General features: G+C 40.2%; 1 protein-coding gene and 1 long non-coding RNA gene across 8 annotated transcripts in view; one reads left to right on the top strand and one right to left on the bottom strand.

The window, feature by feature from the left end:
- Nucleotides 1-27,894, top strand: part of APC (APC regulator of Wnt signaling pathway) — a 194,472-nt gene that overhangs the window by 8,490 nt on the left and 158,088 nt on the right. For 3 of the 7 annotated variants that reach the window (XM_074952954.1, XM_074952961.1, XM_074952959.1), the window contains exon 1: nt 18,666-19,078. The exons of 1 other annotated variant lie outside the window; for it this stretch is intronic. The gene's annotated coding sequence lies outside the window, so the exon portion shown is untranslated. Of the gene's footprint in view, nt 1-2,560; nt 2,679-18,424; nt 18,556-18,665; nt 19,079-27,894 lie in introns of those variants that run through there. 3 more of the 7 variants (XM_074952956.1, XM_074952955.1, XM_074952958.1) reach the window with 3 other exon arrangements.
- On the bottom strand, nt 73-5,542 carry LOC141987537 (uncharacterized). Its single transcript, XR_012639558.1, has 3 exons — nt 5,449-5,542; nt 5,198-5,317; nt 73-352 (listed from the first exon to the last, which is right to left on the bottom strand). It is a non-coding gene; the product is annotated as an uncharacterized LOC141987537 (long non-coding RNA).

A 27,894-nucleotide genomic window follows, 5' to 3' on the forward strand; every position in this document is an offset into this window, starting at 1 on the left:
GTGAGGAGCATATGGAACTTGGGGAGGAGGGCAGGTGGTTTATACAATGGATGCATTAGGGGGTCTGTGTTCTTGTTGGCTTTCCTGCAGCTCCAACAGACGCTTCATCATGTCAGTTTGCTCCCCCATTAGTCTCAGCGTCGCTTCCTGCCTCTGCTCTTCGCGCTCACTTAATGCTTTCCTGGCCTCTGCCACTGAATGCCTCCATGCATTAAGCTGTGCCCTATCAGTGTGGGAGGATTGCATGAGCTCGGAAAACATGTCATTGCGAGTGCGTTTTTTTTTTTTCACCTTCTAATCTGTGATAACCTCAGGGATGGAGATGATAGGGGGAGCATAGAAACATTTGCACCTGGGGGGGGAGAAAAAGGGAGAGTAAAATTTAAGATGATATATTTCTGAGACTCTTTCACAGTGAATCAAGCAATTCACAGCAGACAGCACATGTGCTTTAGGTACAAGGTCCCATTTTGTACTTTTATATTGAGCGCCTGCCGGTATGGTGACACATCACACACGGCTGGGCAACGGAATTCGGTTTCCAGGCAGCCATGGTAAGCATTTTGGTACGTGGGATTTGCTTCTTATGCCTTCATAACATGTGGGAATGGTTTCAAACTTCAGTGCCATCCTTTCCCATAGCAAGCAATGCCGTCTGGGTTTCACATTCATATTTTACAAAAGGAGGGGCTGCAGTTTTCGGGTGGGTGTGCAGCACACACCTCCCCACGCCCCACCGTGTGGCTATTCTCTGGGATGATCCTTCCCCCCCCACCCCCTGCCATGTGGCTATTCTCTGGGACGATCCCTTCTAGCCAAGCGCAAACAGCCAGCATGACCGGGGTCTAATGTGCTGGGGATCACCAAACAGAGGGGATTACTGTCCCCTTACCAAACTTCCCCTATTTCAACCAGGTGACCATGAATGATATCGCTTTCCTATGTCAGCCACAGAAAGATAAAGACCAAATGGTGCATGAATGTGACCAAAACCGAGGACCATTCGCTGCCATGCTTCGTGCCACGGTGATCCCAGACCACTTGGCCACACTGACCAAACAGTAAATGAAATTCAAAATTTCCCGGGGCTTTCCTGTGTACCTGGCTAGTGCATCAGAGTTCAAAGTGCTGTCCAGAGCGGTCACATTAGAGCACTCTGGGATAGCTCCCAGAGGCCAATACCGTCGAATTGCGTCTGCACTAGCCCAAATTCGACCCAGCAAGGTTGATTTTAGCGCTACTCCCCTCGCCGGGGAGGAGTACAGAAGTCAATTTGAAGAGCCCTGTAGGTCAACAGAACGGGGTTGGCTGTGTAGACGCATTCATTTGAAAATCGACCTAACGCAGCTAAATTCGACCTAATCCTGTAGTGTAGGCCAGGGCTTATAGGGAAAGGACACAAACATGGACAAAGCAAATTAGTTTTAAAATTTAAGTCAATATTTGAGGACAAAGCTTTTGTAGTTTGCGCATAGCTTTATTGAATCCAGTTGAGTTCTGACAGAAGTTTGGACTTAATGTAATCGTTTAACTGGTTAGGCTGAAAGGCTTTAGTTTATACTTGCAGAGGGCTGAGCAAAATTGCCATGTCTTAGTCATAGAATATGAGACTATTTGGGGAAATAGAAACGATTAAAAGAACACAAAGATCAAAGTGATCTGTGAATCGAGTTCAGATCAGGCAATATATGCTTGCCTTCAGAGAACTTCATGAATACTATAGAAGATTCAGGTTCTCCAGTGAAGGTGACAGATAATTTTGAACTTTTCAGTGGCTTACCCAGAATTTTTTTTTTTCAGTCAAAGGTTAAGGCTTTAAAGTGGTTTCAATTGACTTTATTGCAGCTGCCGTCTTGAATTTCCTCTAATGGAAGAGTATCAAAGCAGCCACTTTAGAAGGTTTTAAAGCTTAATTTTTTAGTGTCATCCCTTCTTTCCCCAAGATCTGTGTTTTTTTTGTTTTTGTTTTTTAATTTTACATCTTTTTCTACATATACTCAGGCAGAAAAAAGGGTATATTTCTTCTCCAGAGGTCTTTTGATAGCCCTCTTTCCTGCTATATTCCCACAGCCTGGAAGGGCCAAAATTGGAACTGTGTTGGTTAAGAGTGCATGTGACTCCCATTATTACCCATCCATGCTGCTACTACTACCATCATCAATAAGAAATGGTGAGGGAGCGATTACTAGAGTGCTTTCAAATCCGGTAAACTGTTACTGGAAATCATAGATTGTAAAATAGAGAACTTTTTCATACTGCATCACCTCCAGACGCGGTATATCTATATCTATATCAGAAGGCTGCTGTTGATGTCAGTTTCACTGTTCTGCTGTTGCCCCTCTCTTGGCTCACTTGAACTACGAGCAGAATTGCTGGCACAATTTGTCTTCTGTAGAGGAATTACAAAAATGTGTAGATATATGGGAAATGTGGGATCTCAGTGATGGCACACCAAATGTAACCTGGGTTAATGATTGGGATTTGAGGCACAATATTGATATCTAGTCTGATGACATGGAGCATACCGTAGCTTGTATGTTTTGTGTTTCATACTATCTAGTGCTCCTTTCCTTGTGGAGAAATCAGTCACGTGCAGAAGTTGGGTGCATCACAGAAAATGCAGTATGATCTATATATGTTGGACTCTTGACTGGCAAAACAAATCCTTCACCATGCAGGTACAGTTCTTTAAGATCCTGTCGGATTTGAATTTTGAATGTTGCCTTTTCTTTTGTGAAGAGAAGGGCTTGATAACTGCTGTATACATTGAAATTGACCCTAGCCCTCATATACTGGTTTAAATCTTATGGACTGTGTGATGTCACTATACAACTGTCTTTTTTAGATTAATTTGGGAATACTGAAAAAGTAAGACAAGTTTAGTAGGAACAGATACTGAGATGAATTGAGACTTTTTCTTGCTTATGTAAGCAAGAATTGAGATACAGGATAAAAATGGCAAAAATCAAATGTATTTAAATATTAATATATCCCTGGTGCTTTTGTAGAAGTGGTTCATCATTCACTCTCATTTCCTTGCCTTCCCAAACAGTTTTGTAATCTAATTTTTTCCTCCAATTATAATCGCCAGAAATAAAAGAACAAACCATATAAAGTGTGGTGTTAGCCTTCTAACCAACTAAAATAGCTTGTGCCATGTGTATCTATAAGAAGATTCTAGGATGGTCACTCTGGGCATGTCTGCACTGCAATGGAAGCTGAAGGTTCAAGCTCAGGCTCAAGCCTGACCACCTTTCCATCTAAGCACAAATTACACTAACTCAGGGCTCAGATCCAGGGTCACAGGACCCTGTGGGGCTGGAGGGTTCGAGCCTGAGTCAAGCCAGAACCCAGGCTTCAAGTCCTGTTGCTTTGCCATGTAGACGCAGCCCCACTGGATTCATGCTCAGGAAGTCTGCCATAACTGTTCCAGAGCCCACCGCACTATTTTTTTTTTTTCGTCATCTGTACAGTCAAGTTTTCCCACACTGCACCAAGAACAAACGGCTACAGCAGCCACATTTTGGGAGGATGCTAAGAAATCTACAATGTGGGTGTTTGGACTCGGGCCTGCATAATGCTGTCTAGAGACCCAGTGTTCAACAGTTCCTAATCTGGATTTACAAGAGTATAGATGCTCAAACCCTACAAACCGAGGGTTTGTTACCTTGAGTTCTGCTAATCCTGGTCTTAAGTTGCAGTGTAGACGTAGCCTTTGTGTGTCACTCTGAAAGCAAGAATATCTGAGTCTGTGTGAAGTGAAGGAAACCTCTACCAAGCATGGTTGAGAATATCACCAAATTGAATCATCAGTGGGATTTGCAGTCTTTTAGCATTCAATTTTAAAGATCTCAGCTATTTTGACTTTATTAATTGCAGCTGTACGCTGTAGAGCTATGGTAAGGCACATATCTATGCCATCCCAGGAGTTGTAGGCCATTATGATATCAGAGGTAATTCAACCAATCACCAACCTTACTCAACAGCTAATTTACATGCAACTCTTTTTTGGTTGTATGAGAGAGGCCCAACTGCCACATCTATGCAGCAGCATGAGCTTTCAGCTCTCTGTGCGTGTGTGTGTGTGTGTATGTATGTATATAAAGCTGTTTACAGTACATTTCTACAAAGAAACTTGTTTCTAGACTGTTTTACCAATTTACTACATCAGGTATAGAATACAAAGCGATGATTTCTTGCAAAAGTATTTTGAAAAAGCATGTTTTTAATGAATTTTTTTTTCCTCTGGTATCTTTCAGACAACTTTGTTTCAAATTTGCTCCTATGTCTAACTAGGGTAGCTAGTGATGCTTTTCCTTTAATTAGTAGTCACACTAAAGAATAGTTACCGGGGTAATTGTATTATAATTACTTTTTTTTCAAGTAACTGGTGTTGCTTTGTGTCCAAGGTGTTAAAGCTGTTGCTTACCAAGTCCCCAATTTGTCTAAAAAAAAAAAAAAAAAATCAAACTTCACTAATTTTTTTATATATATCATGTACATGCAAAATTTTATTAAATGTAATTTAAATAAGAGGGACTCAAGCTTTTGAGCATGATAATAAATATTAAAGAATGGAATAATCAATACATCAATTATTTCCTTATCTTATACATCAAGATGTTCCGGGTCTTAATATGTATTTGTTGGTCACCTTCAAATTGGAATAGATTGTGGAGCAAAGGTATAGCTTATTTTTTGTCTTGAGGTATAAAGTTGCTTGAGATGAAAACTCCAAATATCTGGTCACTACACTGGCCATAATTGTAGTAAGTGACCATTTCCAAGAATACAACTTCCTTCTATGTTACCCAGTCATAAATAGGAGCTGATTGTGATATAAGAACTTGAATAGAATAACAAGTGGGGTTTGTGACTTGATGTGGGGCGCTAGAGGGAAGGTCAGATGACTCTTTACCCGTCAGATGCATATTTAAAATTAATGCCTTAATCATTTTATGTATCCTCTCTGTTATTTTTTTAATTTGAAAGATATTTACTTGTAGGATGCTTAAAATAGAAAAAGGGATGCTAATATATTTTTGAGTTCCTAGAATTAGTCAGATCTGGGTCTTGCACAGAAATTCCACTTGTACCAATACGCAGACATCTATGTTATGCTGCCATTGCCCATCTGGTCCATTGTACAGGCTTAATTTGTACTGATCAAAATAAATACCTGACTTTTGTTACTCACCTCAGTTCACCACCTCCGTGGTACTTGTACTCTGAAGATGCAGCTGAATCAGAAATAAATGTTTGGGGTTTTGTTCTTGTTTTAAGGTTTTACTGGTCCTCATCTTGAAGATGTTCTTAGCTGTGGAGGTAAAGGCAAATACTAAAGCTGTCAACCACTGGCAGCTGGATAGTATTAAATAAGAATAAAATGCTGTGTGGTTAATATCTAGATTTGTGCAGTAACTTTTCTTCTGTGTTCTTCCTTCTCACCTGTTCTGTTAGCTTGGAAGATGCTGATTCCAGGGTCTGAGGCTTCAGAGCATTCTGCCAAGCCTCTACATAATATCTAGAAAGGGCCTAGGGAGGTGCTTGGCCTTCTCAACGGCACTCCTATCCACTCCAGGGGGTAAATAGTATCCTTGTTGAAGTCAGCAGTGGTTGACTGATAACATTTGAATCAACAAAATACAGAATCTTCAGAGATCAGATTTTGTCAGGGTTATATCCAGATAAAGATCTGCACCTGGACTGCCAGAGTCTCAGAAGCACAGGCCTCTCTTGAGCCTTACATCAAAGTTACCTTTTGAGTACACAGGTAAGTCTTAGTTTGTTTTGCAGAGACATGGAATACTGTTACCAGCTTCAAAAGATTTATACTTCTTAGGTCTGTATGCTTGCATTCATTTAGACTGTCACTGCAGTGTTGTTAGTGCATGCAGTGCAATCTGTGAACTAAGATGTCATATGGTTTCCTGTAGTTAATATTAGACTAATAGGGTGTTTGAATTGGTATGGAATTAGGTCTTTGACAAAAGGTTTAGATGCCAGCTCAAGTGATGGCCTACTAATTAAATGTCTGAATGTTATTGTTGGGACCTTGAGAACTGAACTTGATTCATTAAGCTTTTTCCAAAAAATTGTTTCAAGTGCAAGAAATTGAAAAGAGTGCATTGAATGGGGAGAAAGAATCCTTGTCTACTTCTTTAACCAGTAGATTTGTGAACTGCTTTATTTCCATGAAAAAGTAGATTTCTGTACATGATTGTCTTTATACTGTTCCAAATCCATTTCTCAATTTTACAAGGGAACAAAATGTCCAGTTCTTTTCTCTAGCTCTGAACTGGTGCCCAGAATGATATAAAGGTACTAAAGACCGATGTGAAACAAGCTACTATACATGCAGTAATAAAGATCAGAACCAAGTCAGAAATACAGCAGGATCTTCTAGTTTAATCTGCTGTATCATCTTCATAAATCTGTAGCCTCTAATTGCATCTGACCATTTAAAAAACATTTGTCATTTTTCATTGTTTTCTTTATCTGACTGATTAGTCACCAGATAGATATGACATTTATTTATCTGCACCAAGAAAGAGGCATCAAAGGTAACTTTAGAGGATGACTTAAAAAGGCATATATACATATTTATAATGCAGATTTAGGTAGATTCTCTGGCAGAGGAGTGTGTTCTCATTATTGCTCTTTGATCTAGTGCAATTTGTATTGTTTGAATCTCTTTCAACAGACTAGAGTGACAAGGATTTGTTTCTGGACTTGAGGTGGCTGGCCACCTAGCTAATTGAAGCTGAATCATCAATTTATTTTGTTCGTACTCCTAAATCAGTGAACCATTTCTAAACATGTGTATTTAACCACACCAGTCTGGCCCTTCAGGCAGTAATATACATTTGGATCTTTCTGAAACGTCAGGTTATTGCATGGTCCAAGAGGAATTTTTTTGGAAGCCACTGGTCTATGAGTTCCTGGTCCTTTTTTGGAAGGAAACCTAAAAGTGCAATAGGGTCCTGGAGGAGGTGAGGCGATCAATAGCTGAATCTAGCTGTGCCTCCTCAATGGTTTCTTGAGACCTGTAAAAAAGATAATATTATGTATATTCACATTCCAAACTAGCATAGTTTTTATGTGGAAAGGACAGCACTTCATATAACAGCCTATAAAAGAACTTCTCAGTCATTAGATAAGAGCACACACTGAGCTCTGGGGTTTTTATGTCAATAGTAAAAGATCAATTATAGCAGATAAAATTCAAATCAGTGTGGTGTAATCAGTAGTTAGAAAAATGGCAATCAGCCAGCATCCTGGATGCCTCACTGACAGCGGTCAGACTAGGGCACAGTACAGATGGTTCTAGTGGCTCTAAAAGACCACCTTATGGTCATGGACACAGCAAAATGTTCATGTGTAGGCTGCTGGACCTCTCTGCAGTCTTTGACACAGTGCTACTGACAAGGTGGTACTAGCACACCTATATGACATAGCAGGAGTAGATGGTCCAGAACTACAGTAGCTGCAATTGTTTCTCTCTGGCAGAATTCAGAGAATGATGATGGGTAACTGCTCCTCCTTTCCAAAGGCCCTCACCTGCAAAGCCCCATAAGGATCCATACCTTCTCTGTCTTCTCTTGAATATCTATGTGAGACCGCTGTGGGTAGAGTGAGACCTCATGGGCTCAGTTGCCAATACTGTGCTGATGGCACTCAACTATATATATATCATTCTCAACTTATACAACCAGTGCCACTACTAACCTAAGAATGCCAAAAGAAATCAGCTCTTGGGTGAAGAACAGCTGCCTCAAGCTGAACCCAGGGAAGGCTAAAGTGATGCTGATCAGAAAAAGACAAATGAATAGAAGAACTGGCATTTTATTGAAGGCATACAGCTCCCATTTGTCAAAGTGGTGTTAGACTCCCCACTTGCATGACCAGGTTGCATCAGTTTTTAAAAATGCCTTTCAATTCCAGCTTGCTAGGAAACTTCTTCCCTTCCTCCCAGATGAGGACCTGGTCACAGTGATCCAGAATACTGAATTTAGCTTTTGTAACTTTTATTATTTCCATTATTTATAGAAATAGAGGGGGTTCTGGCAGTGAAAATGGTAGACACCTAGACTTTTTTTCCTATAGGAAGAGATGGAAAAGATTGAGACCATTTACTTTAGAGAGGAGGAAATAAAGATATTCAAAACAATGAATGAATGGTCTAGCAAAGGCAGGTTGGGAATATCTGTATATCCTTTTTCCTCAGACTATGTCTACACTGCACACCTTACGACTGTGTGGCTGTTATAAGGTGTGCTGGGTAGTTGCTCTTTATCGCTGGGAGAGAGCTCTCCTGGCGACAAAATAAAACCATCCCAACCAGGGGCAGTAGCTTTGTCGCCAGGAGCACAGATCCCCCCCACGAAGTGTTGTCCACGCTGGTGCTTTTTGTCGTTAAAACTTTTGTCATTTGGGGGGCGACAAAAGTTTTAATGACACAGCCTAATACAGTGACAAGGGGACAATCCGTGAAAGGGTAAGATAGCAAATCTAGTGAAAAAGAAATACCCCCATTCTCTTCTCCTTCCCTTCCTTCCCCAACAACATAAAATTAGTCTGTTGCACTCTGTCCTAAGCAGGGTCAGGGAATGCAATCCATGACTCTAGGTAACTATGACATGGAGTCCTTGTGGGTTCTTCCCCTGTGTCATAGTACTGCCACCCTGCATTTGGAGTGAGTGGTGGCAGCTTCCCTCCATTTCGGGGTGTGTGTGTTGGGGGGGCAGGGGAGAGAATGAGAATTCCTAGTATAGTGGCTCTTGGAGTTAAATTTTCACTGAGATACTGGGGCATTCACACCTCCAAAGTATTGTTTTGAAGCTCCCTACAGACTTAAGACTTGTCTACACAGGGGTTTTTGTTAGCATTAATTCAAGCTAGTGTGAATTGAAAATGCCTCTGTACACACAATGCAAACCCTTAAAGCACACTGACTCTCTATTTGCTGCAAATTCTGCTCTCTGCTTTCAGAGTGGAGTAAACTGCAAATATAGTTAGTGCAGATTGTTGTTCATGTGCCCACACTGCTTGGCAGTCCTTCCACTGCTATCCCACGCTGCTTTGAGGGTATCTGTGACTGACCTGTCTGTTTACCTGTGCCATCCACTGCTAAGGGATCAAGTTGACAGGATGTCTCCTCCACCCTTTAAAAACTGGTGAGAGGCCAGGATCGGCTCATTTGCTCCTGGATTTCAGTATATCAGCATTGCAGCAATATTTGTGCAGCCACAAGGAGCTGGGGTGAGATTTTTTTGATCTGGTAATCTGGTGAGAAATGACTGGTTGCAAAAGCTTGCTGTACTAACACCACCATAAGAATCTTTTTGAGAACAACACTAAACAGAGGGCCAAGAAGGGTCACAGCCAGGATGTTAAGCAGTACAATATAAAGATCAGAGCTCAGAAAAATGTACAAAAAACCCTGGGGATGCCAGAAACAAGTCCAGAAGTCCCATGTGACCAATCTGCTCTATGAAGAGTTGGGCAGGTTTTTTGCTGGCATGCCACTTGAACCCAATCCCCTTGTGAGCAGTGGTGTCCCTGCTGAGGACACTGTGGCCCCCTGAGGATGGTCACAATTCATGAGTGGAGGACAGTGAAGTGATCTCCTCATATAGCCAGGATCTCTTCAGCACTCGAGACCCTCAGAGAGGCCCAATTTCCAGCCCAGGTTACAGCAGGAAGATCCTCTCCAGGAGACTTTTTCATGTAAGTATGTATCTTTACAATTTATTATTATGCTATACAGCTGTGCTAGCTTCTGTTCTGGGTGCCCAATAGCGGCTGCCATTTGGGTTGTATGTGAACTACCAGCCTTTCTGAGCCTCCTGCCCTCACCCAACACTGTTCCTCCCCTTTGTTCTGCCTTCCCTAAAAATATTTTCAAAATGGCAGCTGGGTCAGGTAATCAACTTCTATCTTGTGCTAATACCCTGACCATCAACTGTTCACAAACCCATGTCATGAAGGGATATACCCATCTACTAACTTCCTAGCAAATATTGCCCCTTCTCTCTATTCGCATGCTGAAAATGGTGGCCACATGGCACAGCTACAACTTTCCCCTTCCATAGTGTGATACTTTCATATGAATCTATGTAGTGTGTGAAATTCAACAGTTTTCTAAGACAGTCATTTGGGGGGAAAAAAGTTTGGTTAGTTTTCAGTTTACATGAGGTATATATGGGTATAGGCATTTGTAGCAGGGTGCTGGTGCAAAAGCACCTAATTAGCCCCTGCCCAGTCAGCTCCAATCAGGGGAAACAGATTGTGGCTGATGGAAAAGGCCTGATGCTGGCCTGAGGATTGGCAACACCTGCTGACCTTACAAGCCAAGGGCTATAAAGGCTGGGAGGGAGCCAGAAGGCAGGGGGGCAGCCAGGGAGAAGTCAGTCAGGGAGGGAACTGGAGGCCTCCTAACTGATGGCTGGCTCTGCCTGTAAAGGAGGAGATTAATCCTGTATGTAGATGGACACTGGTGGTGAGATGAAGTTAAGTAAATAAAGACATGGGTGTCGCACAACCCCGAAGCCTCTCTGAGCCTTATTGGGGAGGGCAAGCGGGCCTCAGGAAGAGAGGTGGGTTGTGAACCCTGTTACAGCATTGCATGCCTATAGAGCTAATGATTCTTGCAGAAATGTATATAGTCTGTAACAGTGTTGCATTGCAGGAAAAGATTAGGTTAGGAATTGCATGACTTCAGCTCTTAAGGCAATTGACAGAGGTATATCAAATATCACTTTAATCATTATTGCAGTAAAGTAGACAAAGGAGGCATAATGGCCTTCCATAGGTTATATATTTAATAGAAAAAGACTGATTAAAACCTTAACAGCTCCCAGTGTAGAACCCAGTCTCCTTTTCTTTGCACTTTCTGAATCTCTGCAGGAGAGAGAGAACAGACTGAAGACTGAGAAAGTGCTCAATTTTAGTATGGACATTCAGCAGCATTACCATTGTTCCTGGTATAGCTTGCAACTCCTTTGCACTTCTGAGAGGACCATCTTGGTGAATAATTCACAACATATCTCTCTTGTCTACCCTTTGCCTTTTAAGCCCCTTCTCTGCTCCTAGTCACCTGCCTTAGTGTAAGTCTTCAAGAGTCAGGACAGCCTAAAGGGGATGCAGAGGGAAATGCTATCCAGCTCCCTCTTGATTCATCCCTACCTTCATCTCAGTGCCCCAATCAGGAATATCTTGCATGCATAGAAGTACCTTCAAGGCACAGCATTAACTGCAAGCCCCAAACTGGGAACACCAATCGCAGCATCCTATTTAGCCCACGTGCACACCACTTATCTCTGAGGTCTCCCGACTGCGATGAATCTCAAGGGATGGAATTCAGAGATAGAGGATAGGAAACGTGCTGTCACTGCTTCTGTGGAAACAGTACTAATATGAACAATAGCTATTTTTTTTCGTTTCTCTGCTCCCCCAGCCATAGTACCTTCAAGAACAGAGCCTTCATCAATGGCTCAGTGACTGGCAACTTGAGAGGGAAGAAATGGAGGTCCAAAGAGAAGATGTTTAGAGCCCTACTTACAGACTAGCAAAAAACCACACACCCCAACACCGCCCCCCCCACTCCCCCCCAAGAACTGGATGGTGTGTTTAATGTATGAGAGGGAGGTATACAGGCAGCTATCCAGAGACACCATTGAACTGGCCCAGGACAGCATTGTCATATGGCCAAAGACACTGTGGAGAAAGGTAAGGGCGAACAAAAGCAGCTCCTGGAGGTGATGAACAGGCAGAACGCTCTGCTGGAATGCATGCTGCTGTTAGGCCAGCAGGCAATGCAGTGCCCTCAGCGAGGACCCAGTCATGTTCATCAGACCCTGGATAATACTGGGAACGATACGGATGTCCCCGCCCCAGCCCCAGCACAGGGCAGCAAGAACACCCCCATATGGGAGGCCAGGAAATTTGAGTGAACCTGTGCACCTGGCAACTTTGAGCCCTGGCAGTGAACCTCAGAAGGCACAAAGACTAGAAGCAGCAAATGCAAGACATACCCCTCCCTCTGAACAGGAACCTTCCCACCTCCCCACAACTGCACTGCATGTGAATGTTGCACTTTTTCACTTTAGAGCTGTTTCATGTTTTAATCCCGATGAGAAAAGTTTGTAGTGTTTTCAAAGTTTTATTTTTGGTGGCGGTTTACTGTTAGAATTTGTTCAATAAAAAACATTGAAGTCTCAAAGCATTCACAATGTATGATACACAAACACTAGTTTTCAACTTAACAGGTTTTAACCAGTTATTAAAGCATACATACTACAGTCAAACAAAAAAACACCATAATGTGCCACTTCTAACATCTGTAAAATCAACTACAGTGCTCAAAATCCAACCCTCCTTTCCCTGAAGACACAGCTGCACATTTTCAGGCACCAGTCTCAAAGAAACAACAAAATATATCCCTGACAGTACTGTCCTTGTGTTTTACATTTTGTAGTGCGTGCCTTGCTGGCTGCCCATATTGCTGAGCAATTCTCTACATCTCAGCCTCCCACCCATCACTGAGACTTTCTCACAGATATTGTGTAAAATATAACATGCAGCTATAATCCTAAGCAAGTATTGTTCAGCAGCCTCTAACCTTGTCATAAGACAGCGCCGCCTCACTTTCAAATGGCCAAATGCCCACTCCACTCTCATTTTGTAACTTCTAAGGCCATAGTTAAACTGTTTCTTTCTTCTATCAGTGTGCCTTGAAACAGAGGATAAGCCAGCTCTCCTAGGCTTGTGCGCAGTTCTGTACAGGGAAGATTGTTTGTTTTGATTAGGCACTGTTGATTGTGCAGTGACCTGTATGGGTACAGGCTCAGATAAGATCTTATAGAAGCTCAGGTGCCATTGGAGCCTTGGAAGAATACAGGAAGTAGTTCATCATCCACATTTTATGTTCAAAATTGCAATGGTGATGCAATATCTACTTTGCCTGCGTGCGAAGGCATGCAAATCTTTGTTTGCCAAATGCTCTTTTGACATGCCCTTCAAAACTGTCCTCACATGGTGGGAGTTTGGCCCATGACTTGTCCATTGTGCTTCAGTCTAGCCATCAAAATCGATTCAGGTCTCTGTGGGTCTTTTTCCTCTCACTCTGGTCATGCGCACTGTTACTAACTTCCTTGCTGCTGAAAGTGCAGCTGGTCCATCACTCCCAAGTTTTAGCAAGATCTCTGAAACAGTAAGCTCCCTTTGTTTTGACAACATTGAACACAGATTCACCCCACCCAATACAAAATAAGATGACGCAGTCACATTTTGTTACTGTATATACAGTAGCAAGTATATTGCAGAAGTCAGGAGTGAGTGCATCACAAATTGCATGCACGGGTATGAAGCCGTGCTTGTCAGTTGTGCTGGTAATGGTGCCTGTTTCAATTCACGTTATCTGTGTTCCATTTATGGAAATCAGTGAACAGCAAGGACAAAATATCTGTATCAGGTGACCTCTAATTACTGTGGTTCCTTTGACACTGTGAGACCCACAAGCCATATTGACATGTACAGCAAGTAGAAGCATCCTTGTGTCTGCTTCCTCTTATGTACTGTACAAGTTATGGGATTCTTCAGCACCTCTACTGGTGATAGACTTTGCTATTTCACTATTGGAAAAACCTCCAGCAAAGAGGAGTGTTCCTACACCCTCAGGTACATTTTGAAATATATATATTTACAGAGGAATTTTATAATTGACTTGCTTGTTGGATGCCATGTTTGGAAATTTTTCCACGGAGGTACAATGTGTCCACCAATCACCTAATATTTCTTACATCTAGCCTTTGATCCTGTCTGGCATGGCCTTTCTGCAGTTTTTAGAATTACTGTTGTCTTATCTGTCAAAGACTTCAATTATGGAATTAGCTTTGTCAAATGCTTTTAGTGTTTGCCTCAAGTACTCAACAGCCAATTTAATGAATGTGGTGGAATTTGTCTCCAGCCATCATTTTATAAAAGCCATTGCGTCCCTGATTTCTTTGTTACATGCTCTTAGCTCATGGATTCTTTGAGCTTTTCGCTGATGCCCTAATTGAGCTTTTTCTGTTCTTATTGTTCCATCAGCATGGAAGAGGGACATAGGCACAGGTCTTATCGGGTAACTAAGAACAATTGGCATTCAAACATCTGTCTTGCAAATGACAGGGCTCTATGGGAAAACAATTTCTGGACTGGTAGCTGCTGTGATTCTCTCCCTCGCTAGACTTAAATTTGATGATTTTGGCCATGTCCGTAAATGTTTTGATTTTTTTTGACTGGACTGAAGAAGCTACGTATCCCATCAGAATTGAGTGCACCTCTCACAAATCTTTGTTCTTCAACATCTGCTCTTGTACATCTGATGTTACATGCAGTCCAGTAGATATGTTGTTAAGCACCTCTGGAAGTAATTCAGGGTCAAAAGGGTTTGCCATATTGTTGATGATGTGGTTGGTAAGAGCTGTAACATGCTCTTCATCCCTCTTCAGTGTAGAGGTAAGGATTTGTTTGTGGACTTTGTTTTCACTACTGCTTGTTAGGACACTTCTTTCTTGCATATTCGCTCAGGACATGTCTTGTGAGGGTCCATCTGACAGGAGCTGGCTTCTTTTTTGTCAGTCCAATCCCACTGCTGCCCTTGAGTCTGACAGTTTTCTCTGTTCCCATGACACTGCAAATTCCATGAAAAGAGCCAGGAGTCTAATGCACAGCAAATTTCCCAGATTCCAAGACATTATGTACGTCTAGGAGATTTAACATATAAAGAATGTAGATTTGTACCTACTTGGCATAGTTGGGCCTATTTTGTGGTAAAGGAGTATGGAAGCATGGCATTGTGTGTGTAAGTGAAGTTTCCAATCACCTCTCACTCTGCATGGACATCTTGAAGTAGCATCTGGAGAAAATAATCCCAGAACATGAATGTTGGAGACTTGGCATACCATCACAAGTGAAATTCCTCCAGTAGTGGTAGCCTATACTGATTTAAAAAAAAAATGTCCATAAGGTGACTGTTGCAGAGTAATGGTTTTGCTTTGATTAATTTTACTCAAGTTGGAAGAAAGACATTTTGAGTGACAAACTGCATCCTTAACAATCAAATCTTCCATAGGTCTGCATGACATGTCATTGTTTTTGATATTCTGCACCCTTTAGATTGGTTCCTCTCTCAGATATTTGTTTTATGAGGTTTCTTGTCTTGTGTGTGTTTTCTCAAGCAAACAATGCAACAGGATCAATCAGAGGACATGCTTTCTTTTTGTTGGCTGTAGAAGCAGGTGAACGTGATGCTTTCTGATCAGTGTCAGTCTGGTTCCCTTTCCTCCCTTTCCCCCAATCAATACAACTCTGACATGCCAAATTTGACTTGCTTGAGTATTTCTGAAAGCAACCCCTGTGATAGAGTATTAGTGGCAATCTGAACTAAAAAATTAATTTTATTGAGATTAATTGTATTGGCACCCAGTAGCTGCCAATACAATTAATCTCTCCTGGCTTCTGCTGCCAGCATCACAGAATTCTGTCTAGCATCTGGTCCCTTTTGCCAATTTTTTGGTTTTTTTTCATTCTCTTGATTTTTTTCATTTCTTGAACAAACCCCATTTTTCAAAATTTGTGGAGAGTCTCTTTCTCTTTGATATAAGTTTTAAGAGGCTTGTATTCTCCAAGTCTTCATATACTGTAACTTCCCTGTAGAGGTAGAATTCCCAAAGTATATTGTTAACATTACCACCATTGCTACATTTTTTATTTGTACAAGTATACAGACTTGTGCTAAATTAAATTTATATATTAGCATCAAAATTGCTGTTTTTGATAGAAGCCCAGTATGAATCTGTGTATTGTCATAACTAATACTAATCTGTGCATAAATGTCACTGAATTAAAAAGCTACTTTCTAGAATATTCAAAGGCTAGTACTGCATACATAGGCATTTACAAATTAAAATCTTCTACTAGACAGACTAGATGCTACATGTATTTAAAAAGATTACAAATGGAGAAGCATTACATTAAGAATTCACGTACATTTGTCTGCCCACTATGCAGTACATACCTGTGGGCATGGAATGAACTGCTACTGGTGCACGACCTTTAGTGTGAGACTGATCTGGTCAACAAATGACAGTTAAAAATATAGAACGCTATTACAATCACTTGAGATACATTAACTTAAGAATATCGGGTATGAAAAATGTCATAATAGTATATTGTAAAATGTTGATATTCACCATTTTTGCTGCATGCTAAACAGCTTCATCGTTCTAGGGGGGAAAAATATCTTTCCCATGCAAAACCAATAAAAAAAAAATTAATACATTGTCATTTGGTAACTTTGACCAATAAATACTGCATTAAGATGCTGAAATTAATGTCAAGAGTAAAAGCTATAGTCAGTTGTGATGCAGTGTTTCTGGAACTGGAAAAAAACCCCTCATTTTGGGTACCATTGTTTTACCTTGCCTACAAGCTTACGATATCGCTTGACCGCTCCACATCATATCTCATCTAAATGTACACAAAATAACCATTCAAATGATGTGGGTACATTAAACTTCAAAAATATTGCCCTTTTTGGAGAATTGCTGCACTCCTACAGCAGACTACTATACACTGAATTAGAATAATGTGTTAGTCTTAAGTGCACATTTATCAGGTGACTCTTTTTATAATAAAAGTAATTTATGGTTTATATAACCAAAAAGCTTGTTTGATGGAAGACATGTGAAAGCATCGCATTTTGTTGAACTGTAAGCAAATCCAGAAATAATATTAGGGAAGAAAATTATTTTAATGGATCTCTAAGCAATACTTTGTTTTGGGTTTTCAAAAATAATTAACTGAAGTATTAGGCATATACCTTTAGTTCTGTTATAGGATTAACTTGTTTTCTTGCATCCCTACAGAGCTGTCTGAAGGATCAGAGTCCTAATTTCCAACAGTTGAATGTTCAGTACTTACTTTGATAGGGTTTTTTTTTTTAAGTTTTTAAAATAAGGTGGTAACTATCCATGATAGGACTCTTTGTAAGTGTAAAAGATTATTTTTTGCAGACTTGTGTAGTTTTGCATTTATTTGAATATTTTTACTGAAAGAAGAAATCCTAGAATTATAATCCTCAGAACATCTTGTGATGTAGACAAATGTGGTCTCAGTTTTTTAAAATGGAGAGAATTTAAGTGAGTGAGTAACACAGTTAGGATTTATAATTGAGGGGTTTCTTGCCTTAAATCTTGTGCTAAGGAAATGTCTATTTTGTGTATCTGAAATATTTTTTCTAATTCAAAAGCAAGAAAACAAGTCTGCAAGAGGTGGCTTACCCATTGTGCAGGTATACCTATCTGCAGTCTGATTCTAGTTGTCTTTTCAAAACTACTGCTCCATGTTGGATGCATATTGGCATTTGAAAGAGAAAAATTATTTAGCATGGTATTGGTCTTCGCTTGGAGTTGTTCCTGATTAATTCCACATGTGATCGTGCTCATTATGGAATGGTGCTCTTATTCCAGAATAAGAGTGCCTGTTTCTGTTTAGCTTAACTTGTTTTTGAAAGTGTCCACACATGGAATTATCCAGGAACAGCTATTGCACTTAAATTCACATTCTATCTTAATCCATGTTCAAGTGAAGACAAATTCTAACTAAGACATTCAATACACAGGGAAGGTAGGTTAGCAAAATAGCTATTCCACACAAACTCCCCTTGTGGACACTTTTATTCGGCACTCACAGTACCTTTTTTGCAATTTAGCATAGTCTGCTTTAGGAATAGCTCTTGCACTTTAAATTTGCACCCGACCTTATTCTGCACTTACTTCCTCAAAAATAGTAGTGTTCATCCTCTCAAGTTGAACTGTTGAAATTGTTTAGGTATCTTAGTGGTTGTTTACACTTGAAAGTTAATTTGGATTAACCTGGAGTGTAAATTTAAAGCACAATAGCTGTTCTAAATAACTCCATCTATTTTACGTAATAGACCGTAATAGGGAATGGACAGACTATCAAAATTCACCCTCATTGCTGTGAAAAGTGGTTCCTCTTCCCAGATACTTGACATATTAATTTTGGCAATATCTGTTATACCTCATGCTGCTCTATGTGCTGATAGTAAGTAATAGTTTGGGATCGTTTTGGCAAATAGTAAATAGAACAAGATTTGCATTTTTATTTGGGGGGTGTATTTGCCTCCTCCTCTTTCCACTTACTCTCCCCACCCACCTTCAATTCCCACTCCCATTTCTTCACATTCTCTGTCGCTGTGCTTTGCGATGATCACTGACAGGATCCCTCCCCTTCCGTCCCCTCGGAACTGACCAGAGTCGTGGGGGGCGGGGGGGGGGGGGAAGCAGCTGTTTAATCCTCTGGATGCAGACCAGGGCGCATCGCATCCTATAATGCGAGCTGGGCCATTGGCTGCACTGGGCTAGGCTGGGCGCACGCGTGATTGGAATGTGGTTGTATTGGCTCCGGCTCCAGTGCAGCCAGTGGGTGCGGGCGGAGGCTGGGCTCTGGAGAGGGAATGGAGGCGCAGCCGGCTTCGGAGATGGGGTAGGTGAAACTGGGAGGGCACGGCACGCCGGCCGAGCCATGCTGGGCTGTAATATTCAGTGTCCCTGTCTGTTGCTGTGCAGTGCGTGTGCCTCTTCGGGCTGCTGCAGGGAGAGGAGCCTGTTTAATCCCAGCTGCTGCAGCGAGGAGCTCTGGATGGTTTCCTGTGGTTCTGATCAGTCTGTTTGACAGGAGAGGAGGAGGCGGTGGCGACGGCGAGCTGGGGAAGGGAGAAGAAAGGGGCTTTTGTAGCTAGAAAATAGGGTGTTTTTTTTAAAGGTTTGTTGACATAGAAAAGAGGAAAAAACAGTATCTAAGGAAACGGGCAAAGGGCAACAAAGAATGTAGCAGATTTCTTTGCGAGGAGGAATGAGAGCTTGAGCTCATTGAAGTCGTCGTCCTCCTCCCTCCTGCCGCAGCAGCCGTGGCTGCCAGAGAAAGGGACACAAAGCAGGGAAGGAGATGCCTTGATGTGAATCTAACAGCTCCACAATGAAGGCATTCTGGAGGGAGGATGAGGCAGGTATTGCAGAGCATGGCGTTCTCTTGCACTTTTTAAATGTTAAAATTTTGCTTTTGTGTAAATCTGCAAAAGCCACCTCTGGGTATTACAGATAGGTGTCTTTGTTAGTGACAGGACCTGGTAGTGGCTTATTCTGCAGTTGACTGCAGCAGCTTTTGCTCCTCTGCTGAAAAAAGGAGAAAGCTGCAGAGGGATGAGAGGCTGTACTGCACTGCTACGCCCAAAAATGCATTTAAAGCATAAGGTTCGGTGGCCAATTGCGACCCATGTAGCAGCAGAAATATTGAGGGATATTTTTTAAATAATGAAAAATAAAAGTGTATATTTGAACATCAGAACACACTGACTTGTTAAAAATTTAACATTACAATGAGATGCTCAGATCAGTGAATTTAACCGGAATACTCTTGGAAATCTTAATAAATTATGTATGAAGCAGTGGTCCTTTCTCTCTCTTTGTCAGACACAGCTTTTATTCTAGTAATTAGGTCATCAGTAACCAAATCGCTTTTAGTTTTGCAAAAATGTAAAATAGTTTTTTAGAAGGTGAACAAGATGCTGAATAACTTGAATCAGTATTTAAAATTTACTGTTTGAAATTAGTTGAATTTTAATTTGAGTTGTCTGTCATCTTTGGACTTCAAATATAAGCCACAGGCAGCATTTTTCATTTACAGGAGCTTGTTTTTCTTAAGGGATCAGCAAGACAAAATTTGTGGTGTTTAATTTGGGTATTTATACATTCAAAGATACTTTTTTAAAGTATATTTTGTATTCTTCCAGTTTGTACAGATATATTTTCAGTAAACTCTCTGTTATGCATATGTGGATAGTGTACTTTAGAATTACTTAATTTTGTATTTTGAATAGCATTTTTTCCTGCACCCCAATGAGCAGAGATGGTACTTGTTCTATTGCTTCTAAATCAGTTTTTGTGGTTGAAAATGCTTCTTAATGTTCTTTCTGCTTAACATATTAATAAACAGTGAAGTTTTCTGTCAAATCCAATAATCGGTAGACTTCCGATTATTTCATCAGTGTAATGGAAGTCTCATGAAGCACTTAATCTTCCTTTTTAAACTGCCTGTAATATACACACTAAAACTAGTTAGCTGGAAGAGGACTCTTAAATATTTTTAATGAGGCTCCTAAGAACCTCCTACAGTGCCTGCCAATAAATTTACTTTTATTTTTGTTAAATGTAAGGTTTCTATCACCAATACTGCATGACACACCGAATGAAAGCATAATAGTAATGGGATCTGATAGGAAGCTTTTTAGCTTAATGAACCCCTATCTGAAAAAAACTATAAACCTTAATTTTCTACACACTGTAAATTAGCTTGAGTATAGATCTCAGGCTTCCTATCTGATGATGGGATATATTTTAGCTGGGTTAATATGTTAAAACATAAGCTAAGGATTTATAAAACGGTAGTGTAATTGGAATCAGAAGTTAAACACCGTACCAAAGGTGTTTGTTGTACAAAACTGAAAGTGAATTTTAGTTGCTTAATCTATCAAGATACTAGTAATCCGAATGATTCAAAGGCACTTTTCCTTTATTCCCTGAGAGATACAACACTATGGGGATGTTTCTTGCTTAAAAATTATTATTATTTTTTAAACCGTACAAGAGCTGTTTTGTACACCTGGCTAAGTAGTTTCCATTTCTAACAGTGGGACAGTTTCTAGTAGCGTCATGAGTAAAAGACAGTTAGTAAATGTAGGCCCCAATTCCACAAATAATGACTCTCTGCATGGAGTGATGGACCGTATTTGTGAATCATATTTCTAAAAGGATGCATTTTGTGAGCAACCTCATAGGACAAGTGTAAATTCAAGGCAAACCTTCATGTTTATAGTCAAAAAGCATGATTCATAACTCCATGGTGTAACTTCAGTATAATTCAGTGTAGTCTGGGAAATAAATAGATCTAATTGACCTCTTTGGTCTACAACTACTTATTGTGGGGTTTATATTTCTGTTAAATATTCCATCAACTCAACTGTATTAATATTTTAATCAAGTTGATTACTTTTTCATGAATTTAGTGAAAACTAACTTCTTCATCCTTGAGGGTGTAGCTTTAAGTAGGTCATGCTGGTAGGAAACTGGGAGATTAATAGTGTCAAAAAGACTGAAGATGAGCTCTGCATAAGCTCAAAAGTTTCTCTTTCACCAACGGAAGTCAGTCCAATAAAAGATATTACCTCGCCTAACTTGTCACTCTAAAAAAGACTCAGACTTCCAGCTGGTTGTATTTTTTAAGATTCATAGTGTTGTGAGTGAACAGATGCTAACATACTTCCTTGAAGACTAATGGTTTCCCATTCTCTTTAGGTGTTGGCTGAAATGATACTAATGGATCACCATAGTGTGAAAAAAGATTAAGGGTGATACGGTACAGACCCTTAATACTTGATATTTTAAAATGTTTTTGTATTGTCCAATTTTTTAAATGTTTGTGACTGAAATTGATGTTTTCAGTTACAAATGAGCCTTTTATGGATATTAATACCTAGGACTTTTAAATAATCATTTTTCAAAAGTCAAAGAAATAGAAGGTTGCAAGAAATAAAAAAAATAACAAGGCATACATAGAGAAGGCTAATGACCCATGAGTAATTTAGCCAAAATGATGATTAAGAATATTTGTGAATCACCCTTGGTCCAGTGTAGTTTGATTCAGATGCTGTCTGAACTACTTTGTGTTAAATGGAGACTCATTTAAGGGCAGATTTTCTTATTTTCAAGGACTGAATGCAGTGGGACTAACAAGCTAGGGAGCTTCCCAACCCAAAATTCTAAAGCAAAGAATTTTTTTTTTTCCTGGGCTGCTAATGAAAGCTGAAGTTAACGTGCCTGTATAAAACTTGTTCAATTTCGTGACTTTTAATTTTTCTACTTTATTTTTTGCTAGTAATATGATAATTTTCAGGATCTATAGGTGATATTTTGTAAGAATCGAACTGTGCTTTCTTCTAAGACCAGAACAGATTTTAAAATAAGATTCCCCTACCCATGACGAGCAAGGGAATTCAGAGTTAAGACCAAATCTCCATCCATACTGCCCTTGGTGTGGTCCCATGCTCCAGTATTTGAGGAGCGCAGTGAACATAGCTTATCCATTTTTCTGAGATCTTGCTGAGAAAGCAAGTTTTGGCTAAGAGGAACCGCCCTGAAGACTGATTTTGCTGTTATGCTGTATCTGAGGTCTGGCCAGGAGCAGCTGCTCCAAAGACAGTTGCTGCTAGGGGACAGTGTGTGGAGTTCTAGGCTACAGTAGGATACTTTCCAAGGTCTCACATGCTAACTTTTGGGATTGGCATAAATACAGGCCATCTTTAAATAATGGCACTCTATAATTTTATGTAGTAAGTACTAATACGTTAATGATCCGGAATCATGGTCAGGTCACTGTATGGTGTAAGGCAGGACGTACCCTGGACTGGATCCTTTTGCCTGGAAGTGTTCATAAATATGAGAGACTCCTCTCTACAGGGTTAAGACCACTTCCTTCTGCAAGCAGAAGTAACTCTTACCTTTACAAGACAAGAGGAAACCATTGTCCTGGTGTGCTCCCAAAAACTCTTGGTCTTTGCTAAATTCCAAAATTTAATCATAAAAACTCAAATCAGCCAAGAGACCAAAGAATAGAAGTCTTAGCAAGACACTACAACAGTCTCTCATTACTGCTATATTTACTTCAGCACTGAAGTGCTCTCCCTCACTTCATAGTTCACACAGATTGCATTAATTCTGTCACTAACTGTGGCAAAAAAACAACAACAACCAGGAAGGAAGAATGTAGTCTGATACAGATGAGGACACAATTCTATAAGCTTATGCCTTTCTAAAGGAAGCAATGAGTATCCTGGAAAAAATTTTTGGATTATACGCTGATTCCATACTTCGTCCACTCAAACCTCAAACATAGCAGCCCTTGCTGTTAGGAATTGTCATCTCATTTTATGGTTTACCAAGAATGAAGTAGGGGGACCAAGATTGAGACCAGAAACATAGTGCATTCTTTCCAAGGATTTGGTCCATTCACAAGTAGTAGTCAAAGAAGCTGATGGCAGTCAGGGCTGGCACCTCTAACTCTGACCCATGCCTTCCTATGTGGTTTTTTTTAAAAAAGTAGGCAACACAAAGGACCCCCCAGTAATGAGATTGTCAGCACCTCTTTTGATATGGGAAATCTGCCCCTCTCCACAATCCAGTAATCCAAACAATTCTTTAAAAAGCACCGCTTGATGTTTGAGACCTTGCATGAGTTCCTGCCCAGTGTTTAACCAAAAAAAAAAGCTTAAGCAAGCTAATTGACAAAGTCTCCAATGTCACCTATTGGCTGCCATTATCCTGGATTCTTCTCTCAGGCTTCAGGTCAAGGCACAGGACAAACACAGCACTTGTTGCTTTGGTGAATGACCACCTCCTGTCCACATACAATGGACGTATCTCTATTTACCTTGCAGAACTATTTTATCATTTGATACCATTGATAGTTATATATTCCTGTTCTGCTTCTAATAGGCTCCAGGGATAAACTGATATACCCTGAAATGACTCAGATATGTCCTCTCGCACTAAACCCAGAGGGTCATTACAGGCATAGTCCTCTGAGGACTCTGCAACTAAGGTTCAAACCCCTCTTCATAATGAGACAAATGGTGAGATAAACAGTGTGAAGTGCCAGCCATATCTATCCTTTGCTTTAGATATAAACAGAGCACTGTCTTCTAGCTTCCAGTGGAAATCAGTACCTGGATAAAGAGCAGCTGGCTAAATCTGAGCCCAGACAAGGGTGAGGTGAAGCCGATAGGAAGAGGGAAGCACTTTGGAGAACTTGCCTCTCTGCTGAAGAGGCCATACTAATCTATGCATGCATGAACTTCGAGCTTGATTATTGCAGTCTGTTTTATCTAGGAAAGAAGCCACATGTAATTAAAAAGCATCAGCTAGTATGGACTATGTGAACACATCTTTTTATCAGCCCGGTTTCCTAATGATAGATCACTTGGTGTATTGCTTTCTGAGCTGGCTACCCAGGCCCTGATCCAAAGCCTTTGACAAGTCTAGTTCAAGGTACATGTCCTGATATTCAAAGTCCTCCATGGAATTAGCCTTAGCTTCTTGAGCTGTTATATCTTCCTCCATAGCTATGATAGCTATTTTTCATCAGAGCAATGAAAATGTTGAACAATAGGAAGAGGCTTGTGAGTTGAGAAGAACTAATTTTTACAGGGGTTGGACCTAGAATATGGGATTTACCTCTGCAGGAAATACGCACTACGTTAAAATCAAAGTGCCTGATTCCAGTGATAAGGGCGTTCAGTAACTTTTTCAGAAGGAACTGAGCAGCTTACAGGAACAAGCTATATGTGTAAAACTCATTTTTTTTTGGACTTTGGCAAGTTCTACACACACAACTAGCCAAACAAAAACTAATCAAAATATTTCTCCTGTCCTGTGTGTGTTTTTATTTTAAAATATTTTGGAACCACTCCTGATAGATACTGTGTTGATAAGGGCTAAGTAAGCACTTAAAAAAAGAGTGATATGTTTGCTATGTGAAGCTACTTTGAGAGAAAAATGGAGTACTGTGGCCCAGCGAAAATTCTTTCTATCGCAAACTTTAAATACCAAATCAACTTTTTAGGTTAAAACAAACTTTTTGGTGTCTTAACACTGACTATGCATATAGCAATTTTCCTAACCCTTCTTGTGTGTTTACCAGTTGATAAATGTTTTCTTACTCCTCGGAACAAACACATAGCTTGAAATTTTATAATCTATTAAACTCTTAATTTAAAAAAAAATCTAAAAGAAAATGTCGTAAAGGAAATCCCAACTATTCAGTAATTTTACATCCAAGTGTCTCCCTTCTTACTGCTTTTAATATGAAAGTTGTATTTGACAGTTCAATATTGCTTCATCGGTGCTTAATATATATTCGACCTTTGAAATGTAGTATTCCAAAATGTAGCCATGACCTGAAATGCAAGAGGAAAACCAAGAGCATGGAAATATTTTTAAGAAGCAGATATTTAAATGTTCATCAGCAAAGAGCAATTTGACTTCAATCCTATGAATATTCTACTATCCTCTCCTGTTTAACCTCTCCATCTCCAAATTAACAGAATTGGGGACAATCTTTAACCGAAATAAAATGCTGGAAATACGGAGCTATACATCTTAGGCCAGTACAATTGCTGATAAATGTCCTACTTTTCCCCATTCTTTATCTCTTCCCGCCTCCCCCCTTTTCCTTCCTCTACCCTCTGCTCTTTCATTTTTCCTCTCCTGTCACTGATTCCTGCTCTCCTGTATGCTCACCACCTGCCCTGTTGACTCAATCCTCTTCCAGCTGCTGACTTCCCTTACTTCTACCCTTATTCTCTTTCTTACTTCCCAGATGAGGTTTTTTTCATTCTCCTTTAGCCAGTGCCTGTCACAATACAAGCATACCATAGTCCTTCCATTCTCAATAAACTGTTCTGCAGTTTCCCCCTTTTTCAAATACTGACTCATCTCCTGCCTTCATCTTTAGGCTCATCAGAATGTGCTTTTTGTAAAAGCTGCCTCAGGTTTCTCCAACTTCATCATGGATCTCATCTCATCTAATCTGGCTTCTGCCCTTTCTGTTCTAGTGAAATTGCTTTCATGTAGGTCTCTGAGTTCTTACTAGCCAGATAGAAGAACCCATACTTCATTGTTATCCTTCTTTACTTTCTATTGCTTTTGAAACTGCTGATCCTTCTTGTTATCTTGTCCTTCCTTGGCTTTCATAACTTACCTTTTAGATCTCTTCCCTCTCTGAACATTCCTTCAGTATCATGTTCTACTTTCTGTGGGCAATCCCACAGTGCTCTGTCCTAGATCTCCTTTTCTCTCTCAACCCTCCTGTTAAGGGTCTCATTCACTTGCATGGTTTCAGCTAGTACCTTTATGCAGATGACTCTCAAATCTACCTCTCCAGTTTTTTTCCTGGTAGTCTCTTTCAAATCCTGCATCTCAGACTGTGTTTTTGATCTCTCCTATTGTCTCACCGTAAGTGTCACGTGGACAAAACTTTAATTTTTCCCAAGCCCTCCCCACTGTCTCATTTCTCTGTCGACTACGTCAGTCTCCTCACTGTCACTTAAATCCACAATCTGGGTGTCCATTTTTACACTTTGCTCTATTGTCCCATAAATCTGGGCAGTGTCTCTGTCTTGCTGCTGCGTCCACATCACTAAATTCCACCCTAGTCTCTCAGTACACTCGTCTGAAACCCTTTCATCGGGCCTATTGTATCCTGTCTTTACGATTACAACCACTGCCTCTTTAGTTTCCTTGATACCTGCATCACAGCCCCCTCCCCTCCAGTCAAAATATAGCTGCCAAGGTTGTCATCTTAGTGCTGATAATTGAATCCCTCCACTGACTCCCCCTTTTTCCCACCACATCAAATTCAAAATGTTTTCTTACCTTCAGGCCCTTTCTGTTTCTGGCCCTCTCTGATTGCTACTGTATCTTATCAAGTTGCTCTCCACTCTCCTAACTTTCTGAACTGGTGCCCTCATCAACTTGCTGCTTTACTTCTCTGAGATGCATCTTTGTGCTTTCCTCCATACCACTGCTTATTTACAAAACACCTCCAAAAACCATAATTAAATTAGCCATGTTCTCTTTCTTCAGATCCTTCCTCAAGACCCTTCAACAGTGGTTCATATCTTTGGTCACTACCACGATACAAATATTTATGTAGTAGCAATCTCTCTTCCTTTTGGTCTCTTGTGTGTTTGTTCTTCCTGTTGGTCTTTCTTCTGTCATAGAAAGAATTTTTAAAAGTTCATTTACAACACGTGATATTCCAAATCCTATTTGTGTCCTTACCTTTTCTGTTCCTTCTGTGCCACCTCCCACTGCTTACGTAGCTCTCCAACATGAGGTCTGATCTGTTGTGCAGCACACATTGCAGAGTGAAACTAGCCTGTGGTGTGCAAAGGAAAGGAAAGGAAGACACAGGAGCGTCATTTGCATGGAAATGATTAAGTGGACGTAACATAAGATACATAAAGAAAAGAGGAGTGAGTGAATGGGGGAAAAAATACCTCTGTGGTGTGTGTTTACAAAAAAATAAATGGCCTACAAATGTAGCTACCTAGGGGAACAAACAAATTTGAATTTTGATTCCTAATGATCTCATTTGCTATAGTATCAGAAAATAGAAACTTGTAGATCAATACACTGAGATGTTAAGCAGGACTTTATTTTTTTTGTGAGAGATTTTCTACCAAGTTACAAAATTAGGAGATAAGGGGTTGGAGCAGACAGATGGTATTATAAATAAAATCTCATCTTCTCATGAGCATTGACCACCCCAGACGTTAACCTAGAATTTTTCTCACGTGGCAACTGGGGAAAAATGTGAGATTCCATGGCTCAGTTTTAAAAGTCTTGAGTTTTCCTGGACTTTGAAAACTGAATAATTCTTTGACCTCTAGAAGTGGTCCCTCCAGGTTAGGACTGATGTGTGTTGGCAATATGATATAAAGAAACACACTTTTCTCTCCCATGTGGTAATTTAATCATGAAGGAAACCTGACATCTTATTTTTATTTACAGTAAAGGACTTTTTACAAGCGCTACATTTGAGAACAATATTTTTTCAAAGGTACAGTTTAGTGTTTGTACTTGTTAGTAATGGATACCATCAAACCAATTACCTAGTATGAACTTTAAAATAGTTAAAAGGATGTGTTCTACAAATTTGTGCTTTAGTAAATTTTCAAATCTTACTGCTTTTTGAAAACTTTCTGTAGTA

The sequence above is a fragment of the Natator depressus genome, chromosome 5 (assembly GCF_965152275.1).
Source record: "Natator depressus isolate rNatDep1 chromosome 5, rNatDep2.hap1, whole genome shotgun sequence".
In the NCBI taxonomy this organism is placed as follows: Eukaryota; Metazoa; Chordata; order Testudines; family Cheloniidae; genus Natator; species Natator depressus.